The sequence below is a fragment of the Melospiza melodia genome, chromosome 13 (assembly GCF_035770615.1).
Source record: "Melospiza melodia melodia isolate bMelMel2 chromosome 13, bMelMel2.pri, whole genome shotgun sequence".
Classification (NCBI taxonomy): Eukaryota; Metazoa; Chordata; class Aves; order Passeriformes; family Passerellidae; genus Melospiza; species Melospiza melodia.
Window position 1 is genome coordinate 10,222,632 of NC_086206.1, and position 22,369 is coordinate 10,245,000.

Sequence of the window (22,369 nt, forward strand, 5' to 3'; positions counted from 1 at the left end):
GATCAAGCCCATTTTGCCAAAATCCAATGTGAACTGCTGCTCTCAAAGAAAGGTCACCCAATCAAGAATGCTTCATAACAAAACAAAAAGAAAATCCACAACACACATGCATTTTTACAAAGGAAATACAACAGTCACACCTAAAGACCATTCCCTTATTGTTATTTGAAAGCTGAAGAGAAAATTTTTTCCTAAACAAGGAGCTGGTAAAGGTTTGCAGCATCTCAGAATTACTTCTAGAAATAAGGGAAGCAGGAATTATTTTTAGTGCAGCTGAGAGGCCAGGCATATTTCAGGCACTCTCCCAGAGCCTGCTTCTATACCATGTGGGACATAAACCCACAAACTATGAAAGAACCCAAATCAGTATTGTTTTCTCAAGTGACATCCATTATCCCTCATCTGAGAAAATTAACACGTGTATGCAGAAGCTCAATAAAGTAAGCTCAGAGCTAAAAGTCTAACATTAACTCTTTATGCCTCACAATAAATGTCATCTTTTAAGTCAGCAAAATGCTAATATATTCTAATTTATATTCAGTGCTTCTGCCATTTAAAGCAAGCAGGGACATCAAAATACAGTTTAGGCTCAAGCACAGTTTCAAATGTTATAGTACACAGGGTAATCAAGAATTTCCAAATTCCAAGGACCTACAGTGATATAAAAATGGAGATACAGAAGGGCAATTAGACCAACACATGCTGGTTTGGGTAGCATTAGGAAGAGTGTCACAAAATGAATAAAACCCAGCTTTTGTGCAAAGTCTCTTATTTTCTGACATCTGAGGTAAGCACTGTATCTAGTAGTAAAATGCTATGAATGTTAAATGTAGGCAACCTTTGTGCTCTGCCAGTTTATTTCTAGATCAAATGATAATATTTGAAGATTTCTATTCCAAGCCAGGGCTCAGTATTTTTCTTCATCTTCCTGATCTGCCCAAAAGATTATATTCAATGAATCAGATATATCTTTGTCTTCTTTTTACTCAGATTAATAAATTAGGCAGCCCATAAATCTGAATGGTACTTATTCTGAAGAGTGGAACACAAAGAATGATTGATAAGGCTGAATTTCCCACCTAAGTACATAGAAACCTCCAGGCAGGTATTAATTCTATACTTATTTTTCTACAACATACACTTACTCTTGCACCACAACATGCTCACACACATCACCAGGTATCCAGAACAAAAGCAAGGAAGGCTTTTCTTAACCCACCAGGTGCACTGTGCTTGTTTCCAAATAGTGCTCTGGGATGGCTAAATGAGGACAGCAGTGAAGCCACAGTTTGTGACATTACTATTTGAACAGCCAGGCAACTTTTGGAGCCCTTGTGTTATTCCTCCCAGCAACACAGAAACAGATCTTGCATCTGCTGGTCTGTCCTTCTTGGGGACATTTTGCTACCCAGCAAGAGTGCAGGAAATGATGTCTGCAGAACAGGGAATTCTGAAGCAGGGACAATAAAAATAATCTGATCGTTACCCCTGTGCTTTAAAAATTGGACCCCCTGGCAAGTAGCCAAAATAAAACATCAAAGAGGACCTCCACAAGCCAGGCTCAGGATCAACATTCATGTGAGAGCCCATCACCTACTTACCCTGACAGCAGGCAAGAAAAGTTGGAGACATCTGCTCGGAGGGCAGGGGTCAGGCTGGCCGGGCCGTGCTGCACACACAGCAAGGGTGGAAATGTCAGTGTGGGCTGGGTGTGCTGGCCAGCCTGGGCTCTGGGGCTGCAGGGGGGCTTAGTGAGAAGGGGTCAGGGCCTGCCCTGTGCTGGATACAGCTGGCTCCACAACAGACCCACCGCTGACTGACCATCACTGCACTGGCCGTGACCCCCCACTGCCCAGCACTTCTGGGGCATGAAGGAAAATTAAGTTTGTTTCCCCCAAATCGAGTCTGTTCTGCCCATGACAGTAATTGCTGAGCCATCTCCCTGTCTTTATGTCAGCTCAGCTTTTTCATCTTACTTTCTCTGCCAGTCCTCTTGAGGCTGGGGAGAGAGAGCAGCTGGGTGGGCATCTGGCAGCCAGCCAGCATTACCCACTACAGGGTAGCTGGCTGCAAAAGCTTCTCTAAACAAGGAAGAATAAACAATACCTAAATCTGTACCTATAGGGCCTGAATTTATTGATTGTATTTGACTCTGTATTCCATTAAAAACATTTCTCCTGATAATGTACAATGCAAGAACTTTCAAATCCTACTACTGACCTCCCAAACTTGGTGCTGCCTGCAAGCAAGTCAGATATGGAGGTTATTTGGTTGTGTTGGGGTTCACTGGTGCTAAGGGTGATTGAGGTGGGCCAACTTTTGCATGCAAGAAGGAAACAGCAAGTTGTTCCACTGATGCTTAGGAAGAAAAACAATACATCAAATGTTCCATGTCAAACACTTCCCAGACTAGTTCAAAGACGAGTTCATGTGTGTGCTGAAGCACAGGGGGAAAAAAAGTGAAAAAGTTTCTAAGTTGCTGCAAGTTTTAGAAATCAAAAATCCATTGATCAAAGAGTAAACTCCATAATATTTTCCTATAAAATAACTTTGATTTCTTGTGAAAAAATCAATAAGAGTTGATTACTCTAAATGGCAACATGAGCATAAACACCCTTCAGGCATCTCACAAGTACCTCTGCAAATCACAGAGCAGTGCTAGGCACATGCCATTGCTGCTAATCCCATCCTCTGCCACACAACCAGATGAGCTTCCTGAAGAAACTACCAAGGCTGTGCCAGGAGGTACAACAGCAGAACATATATTCAAGATATTAGATGTCAGTTGTTGTAGTGTGTTAGGTTAGTTTTAAGGCCGCTGACCGCTGCAGTGTCAGCAGTTCCTTCCCACACACACATGTCCCTTTCTAAGATATCACTGTGCACTCTTCTACAAATCTCAGCCTAAAACCCTGTTGCAAGGTCTCCATGAAGCTGCTGAAGTTGATTAAAGACTTAATACATCTCTGTTATTGCTCTACAGCAGCACTTTGTGCTTCCTTTTCCACAAAGGGACAAAACAGCCTCTGCAAAATAAAGGACCAGTTCCACTTCTGAAGCTACAGCATTTTACTGGATGGTGTGTTTAGCCTTCTTAGTGTGACCAATGAAGATAGGAGTGAGCTAGGCTTGTTCTTTGCCCACAGAGAGAAAAGATGGATGTTTTGACATGAAGCATTTGCCAGACACTTGGCAAAACAGTCTTCAAAATGGTACTTGCAACTGTTTTCCCAGGTTCCAGTAAGAGAGGGGAGGGGACAGGATCATTGACTGCATCATCTGACCAAGGCAACTTCTGTTAGAAGTTGGTCTTGCTTTAATTAAAGGCACACTTGCTTTTAACTCTGAAACTAAGATATTTAGCTTGCAGAGACCCACGTTCATTCTCCTACAAGGATGTGACAGAGACCTGTTGATGTCTGCTATGATCAAAAGGAAACATGGCAATAATATGTCAAGTCACAAATTATTACGGCCTCTTCCCAATGTGCAGGAGATCCCACATTCCACCCATCCATATGGTTCAGCTGGGGAGCACTTTTACCAACATATGGCCCCTCGAAAGTGAAGGTTTTCTTTTGAGTTTTTAATCACAATTGCTTGTTATTCTTAATTACTTGTTACTTCCACTACACTATGAAGCTTAACCTGACTTCTGCTGGGAGAATACAAGTCAGGAAGGTGGTTTCCTTTTTGCTAATAGGAAAAGCTTTGTTAGTAGGGAGGGGGGACCAAAGCTACCTTACAATTCACACAAGCAGAATTACCTCTTGGTATCAACACAAATCACAGTGCCCCTTCTTGATACTGGTATCTATCTTTGTCAGATCCTTTACAAATAAACATCATGTAAATAAACTACAGAGAGGGGGTAGGACAGCACAGTGCAGTGATAAAGAACAACTAAGAAAGTATCTTTTTCCTTCTTAAAACAAGGCATTGGAAAAGGTATATTGAGTCCTATAGGCAGAAACAGGTGCTAAATGGCCCACAATCAGGAAATTTTACTTCTTTTGTGAATACAAACCAAACATTTTCAAACATAATAATTTCAGCAGATGCATGAAAAAAGACCAATTTAAATGTTCTTAATGGTTGCTCTGTTAAGTCAAATATTTTGTTTATTATAATGCTGCATCTACAAGTTCACAGAAGCCATAACCCCAAAGGAAGCCATCCACTCCACATTAGCTGTATTCTCCCCATCTCCTCCATGGATTTTTTGCTATGAAACAGCAACATCAGGAGACAGCTCTGTATTTCCTCACAGTTGCACCCCACAAACACCAGGATTTACTGCCACACTGAGGGAACCATATGGAGTCATATGCTCTTCTTTCCCATCCCCTTTTCCTGTTAAAGCTGAGACATTTAATGGGCAGTTCCCCTTCAAACACACATGGATCTACGAACATCTGGCAACTCAAGAGCCAGCAGCTCTTGCTGTGTTCTTTAACTTGTCAGGTTTAACCTGTGATGCAGCTTGGATCCAGGCTGCCAGTGATTTCCAGCCATAAGAGCTACAGCACTGGCCCAATAACATTTTTATCTGTGCAGACAAGTTGTGTGCAGTTGTAAATAGAACAGAACTCTGCTCAAGAGTACTTCTAGGCACTAGAAAGCACAAGTCAAAAGAGGCAGCTCCATACTCTGTGTTCATGAGAACATACCCTATCTCTCCAAGGGAATATTTATTACGATGGGCCATAATCCACTTAACATCTTCTGACAAAGTCTATCAGTCTTTAACAACTTTGATTCCAGAAGTTCAATGGCATAGGGAGGAAAATTCATAGGGAGAAAGAGACTTCCACAAGAATTCCCCTTTATGAACCCGCACACCCTGTGATAGCAGACAGGATCATTGCTTATTTGTACCTATCAGCTTTGATGATAATTGCAACCCACTTGACACTTCTGTTGAAAGGCAGTATTACCAACAAGAAACCTGATAAATATTCAACAAAATCTAAATTAAATAATTCCATTCATCTTGAGGTCACCATCTCTAAGACTGTTTCAAAATATTTGTGTATAAAAGAGATAGGGAGGGGGATGAGGGAACCCTGCTTCTTAGACCAAAATTACTGAATCACTGCATTAATGAACACAACTTTTTTATTTTTCAAGTTCAGTGAAAGAATGCCATCTATGCAAAATTTTGATCCCACATTACAAAATAATTACATGATAATTACATGAGCATTAAGATGTCTACCCCCCGAGTAAAGCCACTGCACCCAACCGCTAACTAAGGCAGGCCTGGAATGTTTCAGCTTATTAAGGAGAAATCCAGCATTGAGCAAAACCTCCAGCTGAAGCAGATTTCCACTCTTTTACTCCTCTGATTTCTAATTAATAATTAAAACATGTTCCTTTCTTCGGAAACCCAATTAGACTTGCGCATCAGCCTGAAAACAAACTTTTTTTAGTAGCTAAGCTACTTCTCATGGTTTAATGGGGTGGCAGGAGTGTTTTCTACACAGCTCCACTGACACAATTCATTTATTTCTTTCCATTCTACAATGGATATTGTAATCCATCCCCAACAATATAAACATTACATTTGCACAGCTAATTAGGATGTTGGCAGTATGAATTAGTGACCCTCTGATTTCTTCCAGTCAGGGCTGCCCCTGCTGCCTGCACTCCTTAGGATTCACAATTAGGTAATTATATTTTCAGCATCTTTTTTTCCTCTCTAATGCTACCTCTTTCCTCACATTCAATATGACCATATGCACCAAATGAAGAGTTGTGTAGTTTATTTTGGGGTGGGGAGTAGGGGAAGGAAGGGAGGGAGAAACACAAAGTGTCACATTCAATCCTTTGCCCTATCAATCTCTGCTAACTTGGCATCAGAGAATGATAGAGGGTCTGTAAGACTGCAAATTGTCTCCATAAATGTTTTAAAGAAGTGATTATGCAGAGTGGGTAGGAGATATATTCTGACTGGGAATGAAGCAAAAGGAAAGAGGGACAAAATAAATAAATTCTCATCTCTGAGTATAGTGGGCTGGTACTGAACCTCCATGCAGGGCTGCGGTCACCGAGCTGTCCCCAGCCACAGGATGATGACAAATTGGAGAGGATTCAGAAGAAGGCAACAGAAGTGATTAATGGGCTGGATGGACTGATGTATGAGGAAAGGTTAAAAGGTCTGATTATATGTATCTTTGTTAAAGAACAGCTAAGGAAGGTGCAGGAACTGCTTCCAAGGGGTTCATGCACAGTAAACACCATCACTGCATTCCACTGAGCATTTGGGAAGGGCAGGATGAGAGAAGAAAGCACAATTTTATGCTAGACACTAGGAAAATATCTGCAGTAAATGTTAGAAAAGAACTGTTTCCAACAGGAAGGACTAGAAACCTCACCATCTGAGAGCTGTAATGGACAAAGCACTAAGAAAATACACTGCAGGAGATAATGTCTGTTTTAATGTTGATGTTTGTTTAACTCACTGACTAATGTACACTGTGGAGACATAGCATCTTTATTAAAGCACAGACTATATCTCTGAGTCCTCTGCTGTGAAAAGTTCTCCATTAAAATCACTTATTACTAGGGGCACTGGAAACATTTTGGGCCAAGTATGTGCCACTCCATATCAGCTCCCAATCCACAGCTGAGGAATCCAGAGGATTCAAGAGTACCAGTGAGGGCAAATTAAATCTTTCACTTCTCAAATATTAACCCAGCATTTTATAAGTTCTGTAATCCAAACAAACAAAATCCACCATCCCCCAACCTAGACCACTTTTCAGAATAAAACTGTCCTCTAATTTCTTCTTTAAATATGGAATCATTTTATGTCCTAGAAAATCAAGTGTTTAAGAGCAAGTTAACCTTGGCATTTGTGTGACTGAAGAACAAAAATAAATCAAGATTACTAAACTATTAGGAGTAATGAACCCAATACTCCTACTTATACCCAAGTAAATTAGAAATCCTGCCATTGAATTAAGCCAATGGAAATATATTGAAGCAGAAACTGGTATAAATTAGCAGAAGACCAAGCCAAACATAACCAGAGTCACACATTTCCAGGCCATGTGCAGAGCTCAAACCAGGAAAAATAATTTACAATCAGCTCATGGAGACAGGAAGCAATGATGGCAGGCACAGAGGCTCCATGGCTGCTGTAGCTCGAGCAAGCAAAGCTGGAAAATCCACGCGGTGCTGGCCCTCCCCACAACTCGCAACAGAAACCAGCCCAGACTGCAGCACTATTGGCAAATCATTGTTTGAAGAGTAATTCCAGCTCCAACTGCGCCCTGCCACTATTCACAAATGCAGCTATACATATTGCCTGTAGAGAGGTGAAACATTTCAACTTCTGCAGCGGCCTGTCCATCATCCTTCCCATGCACAAGGCTACACACAGCCTCAAGCCAGCACAGCTGGACCTCCAGGTGCCAGATTAGGAGAAACCGAAAAGGTCTTTTTCCAAGAAAAATACAACACTCCTTCCCCCTCTCCCTGCTCACGTGCATGGGTGAGAACTAAGCAGGCTTGAGGGGCTTTATTTATTCCCTGCTAAAAAACCATTAAGCTCTACTGTACAGATCCGAGTCTGCCAAATTCTGTCACTTCATGCTTTGGATGTAAATTATAAAAAGAGACCAGGGGAAAAAATACAGTAGAAAACAGATGCTCTGGATTACAGGGCTGGGGTTTTTTTCCAAAACTACTATTTCCTTTATAGTTTCGTTTATTTGGTAAGCAGAGGAGCATGACATGCTCACTGCCATAAAAGGGAAGACAATGGCTTTCCCAACCTTTGACATTTAAATTCATTTCCTTCCTCAATGATGAGACAAAACCCCTTCCCTTTGACAAACTAGGCTCCCCTGCTAGACAAGGAGCAGCACACAACAGTCAATAACACATCAGCAGCACTGTCTGTCTCCATGTTCTGTTAACATTCCTAACTACATTAGAAAGGTAAGAAACTCCATAGCTTTGTGCCTCAGTTTCCCCATCCATGAAATAAGAAACATAATACTGCACTGCTTCACAAAATTTGTTTAAAATGTTCCTGTGAAATGAACCTGCCTCAACAAGCAAGTAACTCAAATTGAGCTTTCATTTGACACCCCTAATGCTCAACTGAACTTTGAGTTCAGCTTCTCAATTGGCACCACTAAAAACATTTACACAAAATCTTCACACAGCCATGAAACTGAAGCCTCTTGTGTAGTTTACAGTACATTGAATCACTATACATCAGCACAAGTTTCGTGGCTCTTAGGACAGGCTGTGGAAAGCACCGAGAGCAGAAAACCCTGATAAAAATCTGAAACTAAAACCTCAGCCCTACTGCAACTACCAACTCACAAAACCTACATCTTACAGCATTGTTCATTTGTCTTGAATTCACCAAAGTTTGTAGTTCAGAAGGGAAAGGGGAAAGTACTGAAAGTCTCTCATCAAAGTTTTGAATGTCATTTGAATTTGAGATTTGTTATGTTCCGCTTTAACTAGTCACTAGGTTTGTCACTAGTTCACTGCAGCAGAAACTCAGTGATGCATTAAACACCTTTCGTTACTAAATTCAAAACAGTTTCTCTTTTACCAAGACTGCAGCCATGCTGCCTTGTTCATTCAGCTTCTGATTCAGAAAAATCTTAGCCCCAGAAAGAGTTAAAAATCTTTAAATTTGCCTTTGGTTCTTGTTTTATGTGCTTATTTCCAGAGCATTTCCAAATTGTATTAGTTTAACAGACTAGTGTATCTAAATCTTTTTAGCCACATACATCACTCACCAGCATGATTTTATTACAAGGGATATGTTATTAAAGCTTAACCTTGCACTCAGTCACTAATCAAAAACAATTCAAGAAAGCAAATCAAATGTTCCAACTTAACTAAAATCTCTTCCCTTTAAGCAACCAATAAAGCCTGGCTGGCTTGCAGGAAAACTTCCATGCATCAGCATCAGCTCACTCAAATCAGGCACGTTTCTTAAGTCTAAATTTAGCTGCTTGTATTTCTTCAGAACTTTAATTCCTGAATATTGTGTTGAACCTACTGAGACTGTTGAAGTGCCAGATCTTAAGGCTGCAGTCATATTGAGATTCCTTTATGGCAAATATAAGAAGCAAAGTTGCTGTAGCACACAGGCAAGCGGTTGGGAACAAACACACCAGCAAAAGGATCAGGCATTCAGAAGCCGACATTCATCTTCCAGTCATGCTGGCAATGCTGAATCTCACCTATGTGCCAGTGAGGAGTAGTTAAGCTACTTAACCAGCTGAAGAGAAAATGATTGTACATACATATAGGAAGGTTGATTTCATGGAGACACCTCTTAGGTTTTCAAATCCCTCCTTCACTGGAAGCAGAATCAACGAGCGCTCATTTTTGGACAGGATGAGACCATGCCTTGACTCGGAAAAGAGGAACTCCTAAAACTCTGCTGTGCCAGCGAGGTGCCCCAGCAGTGGGGACACCTGCAGGGACACCTGTGTCCTCTCTGTGCTGGAACAGGCTCTGAGTCACAGCAGGTGGACAGGTTTCACCCATGGATAACCAATCCTCACCGCCTGGAAAGGCGAGCGTGGCACAGGCGCTGCCACTTTCACCGCTTCTTGTGACAGAAGACGGAGCAACTTCTGCTTTGCAAGAGCAAGTTTAAAATTTATATTATAACACTGAATCCACCAAAGCTGCCAAGAGACATTGAACTCATGGGATCTGTGAAAGTTTTTCACACCTGTGTTTTTCTCCTGTGCCTAATATTATGGGAGGCATTTTGGAGGATTTTACAATGCAAGTTTCAATGAGACACTTACAGTCTCCCTCAGGCAAATTGTCACAGCTGCAGAGGTCTGCTACCCAGCTGCCAATCAAGGCAGGCAGGGAGTATGTGTAGTGAAATCACAAAAAAGGCAGGCTTCATTAGACTGCTGAAACCTAACTAGAGGCTATCTGGGCGTGCTTGAGCCCTTAAAACAGGATTGCTTTAGAAAGAGGGGTTTTTTGTTCCTTTCCAAGTGAAGAAAGGGCCCTAGTACTCATTGAGGAATGTATTGGTGCCAACTTTCCCCTTTGCAATTTCAATGTTTGTTTTCTCTGTCTAAAAAAAGAAATTACATCGCCCTACAAGCTTCTATTATTAGATTAGCTGATATAGCTGGAAAAAGTGGACAAGATTACAGGTTCCACATCCCTTTGCCAGGTCTCAGAAGTGTGTCTACTTTTCCCAACTCTAGAAGCTGCTCCAGTGAAATATTCCTTTCTACAACCTTTCCTTCCCTTATTTCCTTAAAGCACTCCAGCTGCAAAACCACTGGCACTAAAGACCAACTGTGCTGGAAGAACTGGAAGAGAATTTTTCCTCCTTCACGCCTAACAGAAATATTCTGAGGGAACCAAATGCATTTAGTAAAAATAAAAAGAAAAAAGAGCTCTACAGACAAGGACAAACACACAGAAGTTCAGCCCAAATAATGTTCAAGTGGGAAATTTAAAAGCACATGGAAACAAGTGGCATATTGTAAGCCATTTAACAAAGTTAATTTTAGGTATTCACTACATCTGGTCTTGGCCCCTATTCAGCAAGCTATTTAAGCATGTGCTCAGGTTTAAGCAAGTACAGGCTGAAAAGCCTACGTGTCCCATCACGTGCTCCAGTTGGGCATCTGCTGAACTACTTTGCTGATCCAGGACCATAACATATAATAAGAATTGCCCTGAAAGTTATCTAATTAACAGCTGTTATTTTAAGAACTACACAAATGTAACGCACGTTTTATGTCCCTGAAAGAGCAGGTGTCATGAAGGCATAAATCCACATCTAAATCTGTTTCAGACACAAAGCCCCTTATGCAGATATGTTTTGTGAATGAAAAGAAAAATGTAGGCTTTAAACTAAAACATAATCAAGACTCATCAAGCTGCCTCTGTCCATTACCACACCTAATCTTTGTTATCCACACTGCTTCTTTGTTATTTCTTACTGACAATTTGTTATATTTTGCCTCTAATTAATTCTACCAGGAAAATGTTAGGATTTTTTTTTTTAATTTGTGCTCACTTAGGTCTTCTTTTGAACACAAAAACCAGTGACATGATGTTCAAACATTAATGTTTAAGTGGCTTAGCAGCCGACCTATAGTTTTTCAAATTTTCAGACAATCACAAATCCTACTGAAATAAAAGGCACTGGGGAAAGCTGAGCTCCCCCTCCACGCCGCGGGTGCCTCGAGACCTGAAGTTTGAAAATTCTGGGCTCCCTATTTACAATTACAGCTGCATTTCCCGAGCGGATTGTGCCGTGACGGCTGAACCCTGCAAATGTCACCGGGCCGGCTCGGGCAGGGCGCAGCAGCAGCAGCAGAGCCTTTGTTGCCGGGGCCCGCAGGGAGGAGGTGCCGCCGAGGCAGATGGGGACCGCGGTAATGCGGAGCTCCCCGGGGACAGCCCGGCCCGGGGCTCCGCCAGCACCACCTGCCTCCCTGGGGCTGCGGCGGGCACAGGGGGCTGCCCTGCTGCAGGGACACGGCGCCATTGTGCTGCCCAACACGGCTGTGCCACCCCACAAAGCGTGGCACGGGGGGCCCTGTGTGCCACCCCACAAAGCGTGGCACGGGGGTCACATGTGCAAAGCATGGCACGGGGGGTTACATGTGCCACCCTCCAAAGCATGGCACGGTGGGTCACATGTGCCACCCCCCAAAAGCATGGCACAGGGGGCCCTGTGTTCCAACCCCCCAAAGCATGGCATGGGGGATCACATGTGCCACTCCCCTAAGCATGGCACAGGGGGTCACCCCACACACAGCCTGGCAGAGGACTGTCCCCCCAGGTGGCTGGCAGAGGGGTTCCTGCTCATGCCACATCTGATGGTGCCACCCACCCTGGCTGCAGGGCAGCTGCTTGGTTTGCGTGTCCCGTGAGGAAGAGGGAGCACACAGAGACATGCTGGGCTTCTGTGATTTCAAGAGAACATTAAGAACCTTCAGCCCTTCTCTCCTGCTAATGTTACTAATAACCTCCATATTGTCATCTATCTTACCTGAGCTAACAGTTTATAAACCACCACCTGCAGCTTGTCCCTTATAGTTTATTAACATACACTAATAAACAGTATGCTTCACTCCCACTGTGCTGCCAAGTGAAGCCAGTCAGAATAACTGCATTAGCTTTACTGTTCTTTCTCAGCACATTTTTCCCACATGGGAACAATTAGGACAAACTCCCTCCAGATTATATTTTGAGATCCATCATTTTTGCAGGAAAATAATAATAATAATAATAATCTTTTTCACAAATGCATCTGTAGGCATCTACAGAAAATTAACCTGACTGACGTTACCAAAAGTGATAGGCTCTTAATCTCCTCAGCAGTTCCTTGGCATGGAAAGGGTTAATGCTCCCCAGGCTCTGACTTACACCTATTATGCTCAAGTTTAAAAATAAGATGTGAAAGATGCATTATATAAGGCCAGTACTGCTATCCTGCCCATCTCCTATTTTGGAATTAAAGATCATCATTGCTCACATCAAAGGGGCTGGGTGAGAATAAAAGAAAAGACAGGAACAATGAAAATAGCTACCCGACACGAACCAGATCAAAGGCCCAGGCACAGAAAATGAAGAGCTAGGGGGTCCTTTAATTACTGTCCACATCCTTCAAGTCATGTGGTGAGAAAGAAGAGAAAAAAGTTTTGAAGGCCACTGGGTTTTGTCTTGCTGTGGCTCCTGTTTCCACAGTCTGTGCCAGTTCCCTACAAACTGCTCTGCTTTTTATTTTTTAAAAAATTTTTTTCTTCATTTTATTAAAGTCAAATAGGACTCCTGGACTCCAAAACTCCTCCCTTATGCCAGGGGGAGGAGAGGGAAGGAGGGGTGAGAGGGGCAGTAGTACAGATAGTCTGTAGCAATTGCCTGAAACAATTTCAGGAGGACTGCTCCAGGCAGCGCCCCGGGAGCTGCTTTGGGAAGGAGAGCTCTGGCTACCTGAGGCTAGTCTTTATTTGCCGGCCTCCCGGGTTGAGAAAACTTCAAATTCACATAGGGCACTGCTCCATGGGGCAGCAGATCAAACCTGGCTACTAGCTGTTTGAGCTCAGCAGCAGAAAAAAGGATTGCTCTGGGACTGAGCATAAGTAGAAGCATGATTAAACTTCAAACATACACATCCCTCCCCCCCCTTTTTTTATACACAGCAGACAGTTATGGCTAATATTTCGATATGGACTTAAAAATATGCTGCAAATAACTTACTCCAGGCCTGCTGGCTGTGGGCTTAAAAATAATAAAAATTTAAACTAGCTGTATTATTGCAATGAAGTCAAATGTTCAGATTTACATATCATGGATCATTAAGGGAATGTCAAGTTATTTTAAAGGATCTCTTTTTATTTAACTTAACTCTCAAGATTAAAATTCAGATATTTGACCATTGACTGTAGTGGCATATCATACCATTTACTTCCTTCTATTTATACTTCAAATGTGGTACATTTCTCTCTAATTACTCCTGACTTATGTTTCACAGAATAGCCAGGGTTGCAAGGGACCTCTGGAGATCATCTAGTCCAACCCCTGAATGTTTATTTTTAAAAAGACAGAATAAAACATGCCATAAGGAAGCAATAGAACAGGGATTTAAAAATTGATGCGGAAGAAAATGACCAAACTTTCTAGGAAGTAACAGTGCTTTGCTCTAATAAAAATATTCTGGAAAAGAAAAGCCCTGGGACGTTCCCAAGAAATTGTATTTGCTAACACAGATGTGAGCAGTGGGCACAGACAGAAGTCACTGAAGAGGAAAATGCCTTCCTGTCTCAGGTCAGTTTGCTTGGGTTTTTGCTGTATGCCAAACTAGAGCATGAAAAGCATTCAAACACAATTTTATAGACTTTGGAGAAGGAAGCTCATATCACCAAGACGACATCTAGAAAAGGCGAACACAGGATACAAAGGCATCCTTCTTCCCATCCTATTTACAGCTTGGAAACCGTAGACAAGCAGTAAGGATGATCTTTTAAGAGGCAATTTAGCCTCCAAACTCCAATGAGTGCCAACTTACTTCATCTTCTTTCTGATGAAAGTTGCCTCCATCTCTTCCTGTTCTTGGACACTAACATGCAGCAAACAGCCGTTCTCAGGAGGCCAGCTGAGGACTAAATTAAGCAGATATAGACTACAAAGCTGCTTTCCAAAGTGGGCATCATGCCTGGGCTCTACATCTGAGCAGCATGCTAGGTACGTGTACCAAGTTCAGTTCGCTGTCTTGCAAACATCCGCCGTGGGAACCTTGCCCAAACAAGCCTTCAAAGCTACCCTGGCTCTGGTGGGATCAGCACCACAGCACTGGGACTGGGACATTTGCCTCCTTGTTACAGGTCTCAAAGTACCACATTATCCATTTAGATAGTCTTTTGATTGAGAGAGCTTCCCTTTTGGGCTTAGCCCCAAATGCCAAGAACAGATGAGATGGTTTAAGAAACTCTCCAGGTAAAACATGAAAAGGATGCTTAAGATCCAGCTTCTGACGAATAGCTGCACTCAGGGAGCCACAAGGGCTAGGGAAATAAACATGGTCAATTAAATGAATTGATTGAAAAGAAATCAGAGATCCCTCTGGGGAAAATCTGACATGTGGTCATACAGCTACTGCAATCTTTTTGGAAGGTGGTAAATGGGGCAAAAGCTGGGAAGAACTGGAGTGCCTTACACATTTGGCAAAAAGTGGTTGTCATAAGGAAGGGCATAATCTTTAAAGGAAATAAAATACAAAGAAACATCCATGATGGGTTCAAAAAGAGGCTCAACCAGCTCACTCAAAGCCTCTTGAAACCTCAGCACTGAGTAGAGAATTCTATTGGGAAAATACAGTAAAGGCTCTTCAGCAAATGTTCTGTCCTTTTCACAAACTGCCCCACAAAATGCACTGGTAGATGCTGAGAAATCTTCTGAAACATTCCAAGATGCATTAACATGAAGGAATCAATTGAAATGCAAACTAATAAGGATGGTGCAGAATAAGATTCATTTTCTTTTAACTCATTAAAAAAATACCTACATGCTCATTCATAGGTGGGAATAATTTACTAATAGTTGAGTTATTTTTGATGCATTTGTTTAGACAAGCTCAAGATACAGTGGGATCACAACAGGACTTCCAGAAGCTAAAGATCTGATGGAGAGCTACCTCCACTTTGTGTCTTGCCTGTGCATCTTCGAGAGTCCAATGCTGGTATTGCCCAAGCCATGGTGTGCTTTGTCTGGGCCCTGAGCTCAAGCTCAGATGGAACTGGAGCAGGCTGAGCACACATTCTCTCCTAGATAAGCAGTCTGGAAAGGCCATAAATGTGAATGCAGGCTGTTGAGACAATGCCAGCATATCTAAAAATCAGAGTAATGAGCTCAAGCTGCCGTCACTAGGAGCATGTGTGTCTTTTCCTGCCTCACTTTCTGGAAACCCACAGGTATTCCTGCAAAGGAAGGGACATCCTAAAGTGCTTGCTGACTGTAACCCAAGAGAGGGGCATCTTGCAGAGCTAATTGAGTTATTTACCCAGGAACTCAAGCAACATTTGCTGTCGGGATTGATGAATTCTTATTTTGCCTGTGGAAGTCAATTACCTGGTTCTCATCCAACTTTGCTAGAACAGAGCACTACTCATTAAACCTTTTCAACCTGTACCAGAAACAAAACTCAAACTTCCCATTTTCTTTTTCCTCAGAAGGTTCAATCACAGAGTAATTTAGTTTGGAAAGGATATATGGAGATCACCTGTATAAAAACTGTTTCTCAAAGTCTTTTACTGCCAGAAGAAAGTCACCAGTCATTTTCAATAACTTTTTTTTTTGAGGATGCTTTACCAAAAAATTTTCTCTAATAGGCTGGAAGCCCATCTCTCACTGGGTAGAGAAGACACTACCTGCCCATGCTTCCTAGAAGCAGGACATTTGCTTTCTGTGTCTATTTCTATGACAATGTCTCAGGGAAATCATGAGACAGCCATCAATGTTGGAAAAGAAAGCAGAACTGCCTGACCAAAACACTGGGAAGTAAAATCAAGTAGATGCATTTCTTCCTTCTAGTAAGTTTTGGACTTTTTTAAGAGTGGAAGATCTTATCCTCTGCTGAAGTTGTTAATTTCATCTTACATTTCCCACATCTTCTTCTGAGTCAACTATCTTAGCCTGTGTGTTTCACTTTAGCTGCTGCTTCCAGATCCACTCTACCTTTTACCAGTCTATTCCTCTCCTTCTCTCCCCATGCTTTTTTGACATTTCTCATCTTTCTCTTGGCAGTTCCCACCCTGACTCACATCCTCTGCCCCCATTTCCAGTCCTGTTACTCTAACCTTCCTCTAGAACACAATCTGTCAGCTTCCCCAATTTCAAGACCTTGCTTACCCTCTTTCCATCCTTTCTACATTTTTGTCGTCTCCATGGTCAGAGCATACATGTCTGTCCCTTCCTGAAGTCACTAACTTTCCTTGCCAACTGTTGTGTCCACCAGCTCTGTAAACTCAAGACCAGGGACAATGGGGGCTATAAAAGCAATATAAAACAGAGCATCAGTGCATGGCAATGGGGAGACTGCTGCCTACATAATTAAGATATGGAAACAAAAAACCAAACAAACAAAAAAAAAAACCCACAAAAAACTGTCAAAATTACAAGACCTAGGTGAATTTAACACACATTCAAAGATTAGGGGGAAAAAATAAAGATTATGTGCTTCAGAAAGGCACTAGTGCTCAGCTAACACTCCTTAAACCTGGTACTACCAGAGCTGAAAGAACAATTTCACAAGACTCCTGCACACTTGAATACAACTAAAAGACAAAGCAGAAGTCTGATGCTTCTTAATGGCTATGCACACTGCTCCAGTGTTCACATGGCTACCTCAACATAAAGTACCTGATGTCTTACTGAACTTGCCAACTTGTCCTGTATGAGAACCAGTCATACTGATCATTTTTGTATAAGTTTTCTCAAAACCTTGAAGTTTTTCAATTCTAAAACATGTTTAAAGATTCATGTGAGCTCCTAATGCAACTACAAACCTGATGAAATCTGCTGGCAATCTGATCATTTCCCTTTGAGTTTAACTCGAATATATTCCTGCATGCCTCCACAGAATCAACTTAAAATAACCTGGTGAATTTCCTCCTTATTCTCCAGGGCAGGTATAGTGTTCTAGCTGTGACTTGAGCGAAGCTCTGTGAATTATATGGCAAGAACAACCCCATTGTCAGAGCAGTCACCTGAAAATCATGCTAATACCTTAGTGACACTTTGGTAATAGGTGTAACACACACCCAGGAATGGAAAAAGACCTGGCCTGCATGGCCACACAGGCCTGTACAAAAGCAGGGAAAAGGAAATGCTCCAGGAAAAGCAGGAGTTGTTTCACTCACAAATGTCCCAAGCTCTTAACAAAGGGATAGAAATCATTTTGGTGATGCTTTCCTCTCCATTCTTCCCTTTTCTGCTCCCTCCATGCTGACATTTCCTCTCTTGCTGCCACCTCCCAAGCAGCTGCTACCCTGTTACTACTCTCCTACCTTCACTGCTTTGAGAATTCATCCAAAGTGTGTCCTTTATCTCCCACTGTACATTTAAAAGCTAGGATATGGCAAAACAAGTATACAGGTCTGTTTCCCAATAAACTACTGTCTTTAAGGTATCTTAACTCACCCTGGTATTTGCAGGCTGTCCCTCAGCCTTCTTCCCTCCATGTCCCCAGAGGTACCGACCCTGCTGTGTCCCCAACACGGTGCCAGCCCCTGCTTCCCACCCTGCCAGCACTGACTGCTGCCTCACCTCGCCTTCCCCTTCACCCCCCCCGCAGCCCCAGGCCCCTCTGCAGCCCCAGGCACGGGGTGGGCAGGGGAGCAGTCCCACCTCAGCACGGGGAGCGCAGCGCGTCCGTCCCGCAGCGGCGGCTGTGCCTCGCACACGGTGCCGGGGGTGACACAGCACAGGAAAACCAGCAGCCACCAACGCGCCTGGGCCTGTGAGAGCACAGCCAGCCCTCTCTTTGTTTCGCTTTTAGGTTCAAACCTGCCCCCTTTTCATTTCAGAACTTGGTTCACCAGAGGCCAGCTCCTCCAGCTGCCTGCGACTGCCAGTGCCCTACAGACTGGCTCACACCCCAAAACTCAGCATTGCATCAGCACAGGGGTAATTTTTTAAATCTTTCCAGCAGAAGCTGGTTTTGTCCTTTCCCCACACCCCTCCCAGGCAGAGTGCTCAATGCCAGCACAGGCTGGCAGCAGCCCTGCTGGCAGCAATGGGGCTCAGCATAGAGGAGCACAGAGGTGGGCAGGTGCTGAGTGGGTGCACCTTATCTCCATGAATTTTACTCACTTGTATCTATCCAAATGACCTCACAGTACTTTTGCTTTGGCAGTTGCTCTCCACATTGCTGTCAGCACTTCTGAGATTGACAAGCTGAGCACACTGGCCAGGCTGGGAGGAGGATGAAAGGGGTGCTACCAAGCACTGGCCTAGTATAAAATCATCTGACTGCCTAGGAGCTGCTGTATTTGAGGTAGAAAAGGACAGTGTCACCTGCCAGTCATACCACAGTGGATAAAGAGACAAGACCACATTACAGCTGTGGGTTTAATTATACTGGAACCAGAAATGTCAAAGAGGGGAGGATGGCAACAGTAACCCAGTAGGCTCTCAAGCCCATAAGAAAAAAGAAAAAAACTCTTTTTTTTCCACACAAGGAGTCTCTAATCTGAGCCATAGTTGACCAGCAATGGTTGTGCTGGCATTAGGCCAAAATTTTTACATGGTTTCTTCAAGAAAGTCATCTTTCTTCACAGCTGACTTGTCCCTTTCATAACCAGTGGTCATGACAAGGCAGATTACCACCTCTTTCAGCAGAGGAGACCTATTAATCTGTTTGATAGGATATCAGGATACCCTGCTCCTGCCCAAACAGACAGCAAATGTTCCACCCTTTCACTAGTTGGGAAGAAATCCCATGAATCTGGCCCACACATAAAGAAACGTTCTGTTCCCATTCTGAGGAAAACATGACAGGGCTCTAGTGAAAATCCCAACTTCTTCATGATTAGATAAACCACAGTGTCTTACCTCAATAAGGCCTGTTCATTTTCCTAGTACATCCATACATACACTTGTTCCAGGATGGGATCCAACAAAATCACTGCAAAAGTGGGTTGGTTAAATTTTATTTCCTAGGTTAGGGTTGGGTGGTTTTTTTCCTAGCCAACGTTTGATCTCTCTGGCACTACAATACTGCTTGCCTGCCCACCCTACACAGTGCCTATATGGGAAGAAGAATACACTGCTAGAGCTTGCAAGGTTCATTTAAGATACACAATACGCTAATACAGTCTGTTAAGTCATAGAGAATGATTTTTAAAACAAGCAAAGAAATGTCCTCCACTAAAGAAAGAAAACTCTAATGTGTGGAAAAAATGCCAGTTTAGGTCTGTGGTGTCATGGTCCACAGGGGAGGCTTTTCCACCCTCAATACTAATTATGTGCTGGGCAAGATACAGCACTATACATTAAGCACTATATCTGATCAAGCAGAAGACTTTTTTAAATGGTTTACTAGCTATTAGGTATCCTGCACTCTACACGCTGTGCTGACATAAGATTTTACTGCTTGCAGATGCAATTGCCAAAGACTAAAAGGTTTTATTTTCTCAAACCACACAAACTATATTACTACTCCTGAATGCTATATTAGGGGGAATCCCCTTAAAAGAGAAGAAAAATTTCTGGCTGGCAAGTTGCTAGTGAAAAAGATCAAAACTGGCTAAACTAAACCTGCAAAGCAACCACTACAAAAATACAAATGACATCAATCTCTGTCTTTCTCTACATCTATCTTGAACTGTGGGGTATGGGAGCAGGAGAGGAAGAAGGGCTGCAGAAATGCCCAATGTGTGGACACTGCACAACTCAGTCCCCTGACAATCCCCTTCTCTGGTGTCACTATCTGCTGGCTTTGTGGGCAAAATTGACCGCTGGTCGCTGGTAGCCAGCACACACAGCCTGGCGACCTGAAAAGGCCATTGATTTTCCCTGTCCTTACGAGCACGCTCTGCTGAGATTGGAGCCGTGTGCTCGTAACTTTAAGGGGGTGCGTTTTGTTTAAGTGTGCCTTTTCTTGGCCTGAATTTCCCCCAAAAAGCTGAAGAGGGCATGTGCTTATTATCTTTTAGTGCAGCATGTGCTCGGTGCAACCTGAGCTCTTCGGATACTTCGGTCTGAAAATTAGAAAAAAAAAAAAAATTAATTGCGAGGAAAAACAAGGCTGCTCTGCGACTTTGATTCAATCAATTACCATTATCTTGCAGCGCAGCCCTCCCCGCCGCCCCCGGACCAGTTGTGTTTAACTTTCCTCGCCAGCCGCGGCCCCGCAGCGCGCTGGCGGAGCGGCGCTGCCGGCTGCGCTCCCGCGCGGGGCCCTTATCAGCCGCTCCCAGTCAGCGCCGGCCCCGCACAGCTGGCAGGGACCCCCTCCGTCCCCGCCTTATCTGCCAGCGCAGCCCCGGCCGGGCCGGGAGGGGCCCGCGGCCGCCCCCGGCCTCCCCCAGCCGGGCCGGGCTCTGCCGCCGGCCGCCCCGCTCCCGCCGAGCCTCCTCCGGCGAGCCCGAGCCGTCTGAAGAGAGGCAGGAACAAAACCGCAAATTTAGATTAATAAAGCATTTGTTGATTCTACAGAAACTTAGCAGGCCCCTAAGAAATCCACCAGAGACCTGTGCAGCTCCAGTAATTTTCTGTTATATTATCTTTCTTGTAAAATACTTCCCCAGACAGAGCCCCCAAAGGGGCTCAAATATCACTGTGACTAACCGAAATCAATGTGCACTCACCTATTGACATTTTTACATAGTTTTTGGATTTAGTATCCGGCCCAAAACACAATCAAATCTTCTGCCAAGGAAATAACAGGCACTTAGCTAGTCAGCTATTAGTGTTACAAAGGAAAAAATGTGGGCACCCAAGGGAGATGGGAGAGACGGCATTGACGTCAGGGGTAATTGGGTGTCTGAGAGAAATTGCCAACGGCTGGCCAAAACCCCCAGAGGCCCACACAAAGCCGAGCTGCAACTCTAATAAAGGAAAGTAAATTCTAGAAAGGGGCTTTGCTGCAAAGAAGCCTAGCAGGAACCAAAAATATCTCCCACATACACAAACACATACACACAAATAAAAAATACAAAATACGTTTAGGAGCTCTCTTTCGCACATCTGGTTTAAGCTAAAGTGCTTTCTACTTTTTTCTTCTTTTTTTTTTTTCCAGGACCACATGGATTTTTATGTTGTACCGTATGTTCAACATCTATTTTTATAAACAGAATTCAGGGCTTTAAAGAAACTTATTTTTAATCATGTGGCTTTAAACTGCAATCTCTCTGGCACCCACTCTGGCACCATTAAAAACAGTTTGGTCTTTTCTTTAAAAATCCCTGAACTTCCAAGAAGAACGACAAGCACAGTGGAGCCATTGGAGGGCCATGGCTAAGGAGCTGTCCGACTGGTAAATCTGTATTTGCACACCCAACACCTCCCCATGACCTGTACCTAGCTTTGTGTTTCACTGACAAAACTCCCTTCCCACTCCCTCCTCCCCTAATGCAGGAAACCTGAGAGAAAAGATTTCAGATCAGACACCCTGGGCAGAGTTTAGGGAGGACCTGGAGGCTGTAGCCTACTCTTTCCACTCATCCAGATCCCAGTCATACCAATATAGACCCACTGCCCTCATGACACTCCACCACAGATGAAGAATAAAGTGGACAGTTCTTACTAAGACCAGTGTGTCTCCACCCGCGTTCACCTCCCCCCAGACTTCTATTATATGCCTCACACAATAAGACCCACACATCTCGTCACTAAACGCATTATAAAACTCAGATTGGTATTTGCCAGCATGATAAACTGCTTTTTGTCTTCTACACTAAATGCAAAAATGCTTTTTAATAGGTAATTTAGAGTTTCAGCAAAGTTTCAAGAATAACAAGATGATCAAGAACTTAATAGGTTCAAACCTGCTATTACACCTAGCTGTGTCCCCAGCATAACTATCATCATCTGGAATCTATGGGGGCCCCTGTAAGCCCATCAAGCGAGTGTTAACAATTTCACTTACAAGCTGCCCTCCACCCAACCAAAGAGCAGAGGAGGTAGAATCAGGTTAGAGAGAGGCTGAGGTACAAACAAAATGGCCACACACAAAGCACAAAGGGCTCCTTAAGCACCACAGCACCAAGGGCATAAAGAAGTCTTTAACAATACACATATAAAATAGAGCTAAGTTTGAAAAGATCACAAGTGCTTGATCGTAAAATTGCATTGCAGAGAACAAAATGATTATTGCTCTCAGAGAAGGAAGAGGGCT

General features: G+C 43.3%; 1 protein-coding gene across 5 annotated transcripts in view; it reads right to left on the reverse strand.

The window, feature by feature from the left end:
• ZNF423 (zinc finger protein 423) overlaps positions 1–22,369 on the reverse strand; it is a 282,147-nt gene that overhangs the window by 114,919 nt on the left and 144,859 nt on the right. The window contains exon 1 of one of the 5 annotated variants that reach the window (XM_063167749.1): positions 19,084–19,465. The exons of the other annotated variants lie outside the window; for them this stretch is intronic. The gene's annotated coding sequence lies outside the window, so the exon portion shown is untranslated. Of the gene's footprint in view, positions 1–19,083; positions 19,466–22,369 lie in introns of those variants that run through there. 5 annotated transcript variants of the gene reach the window in all.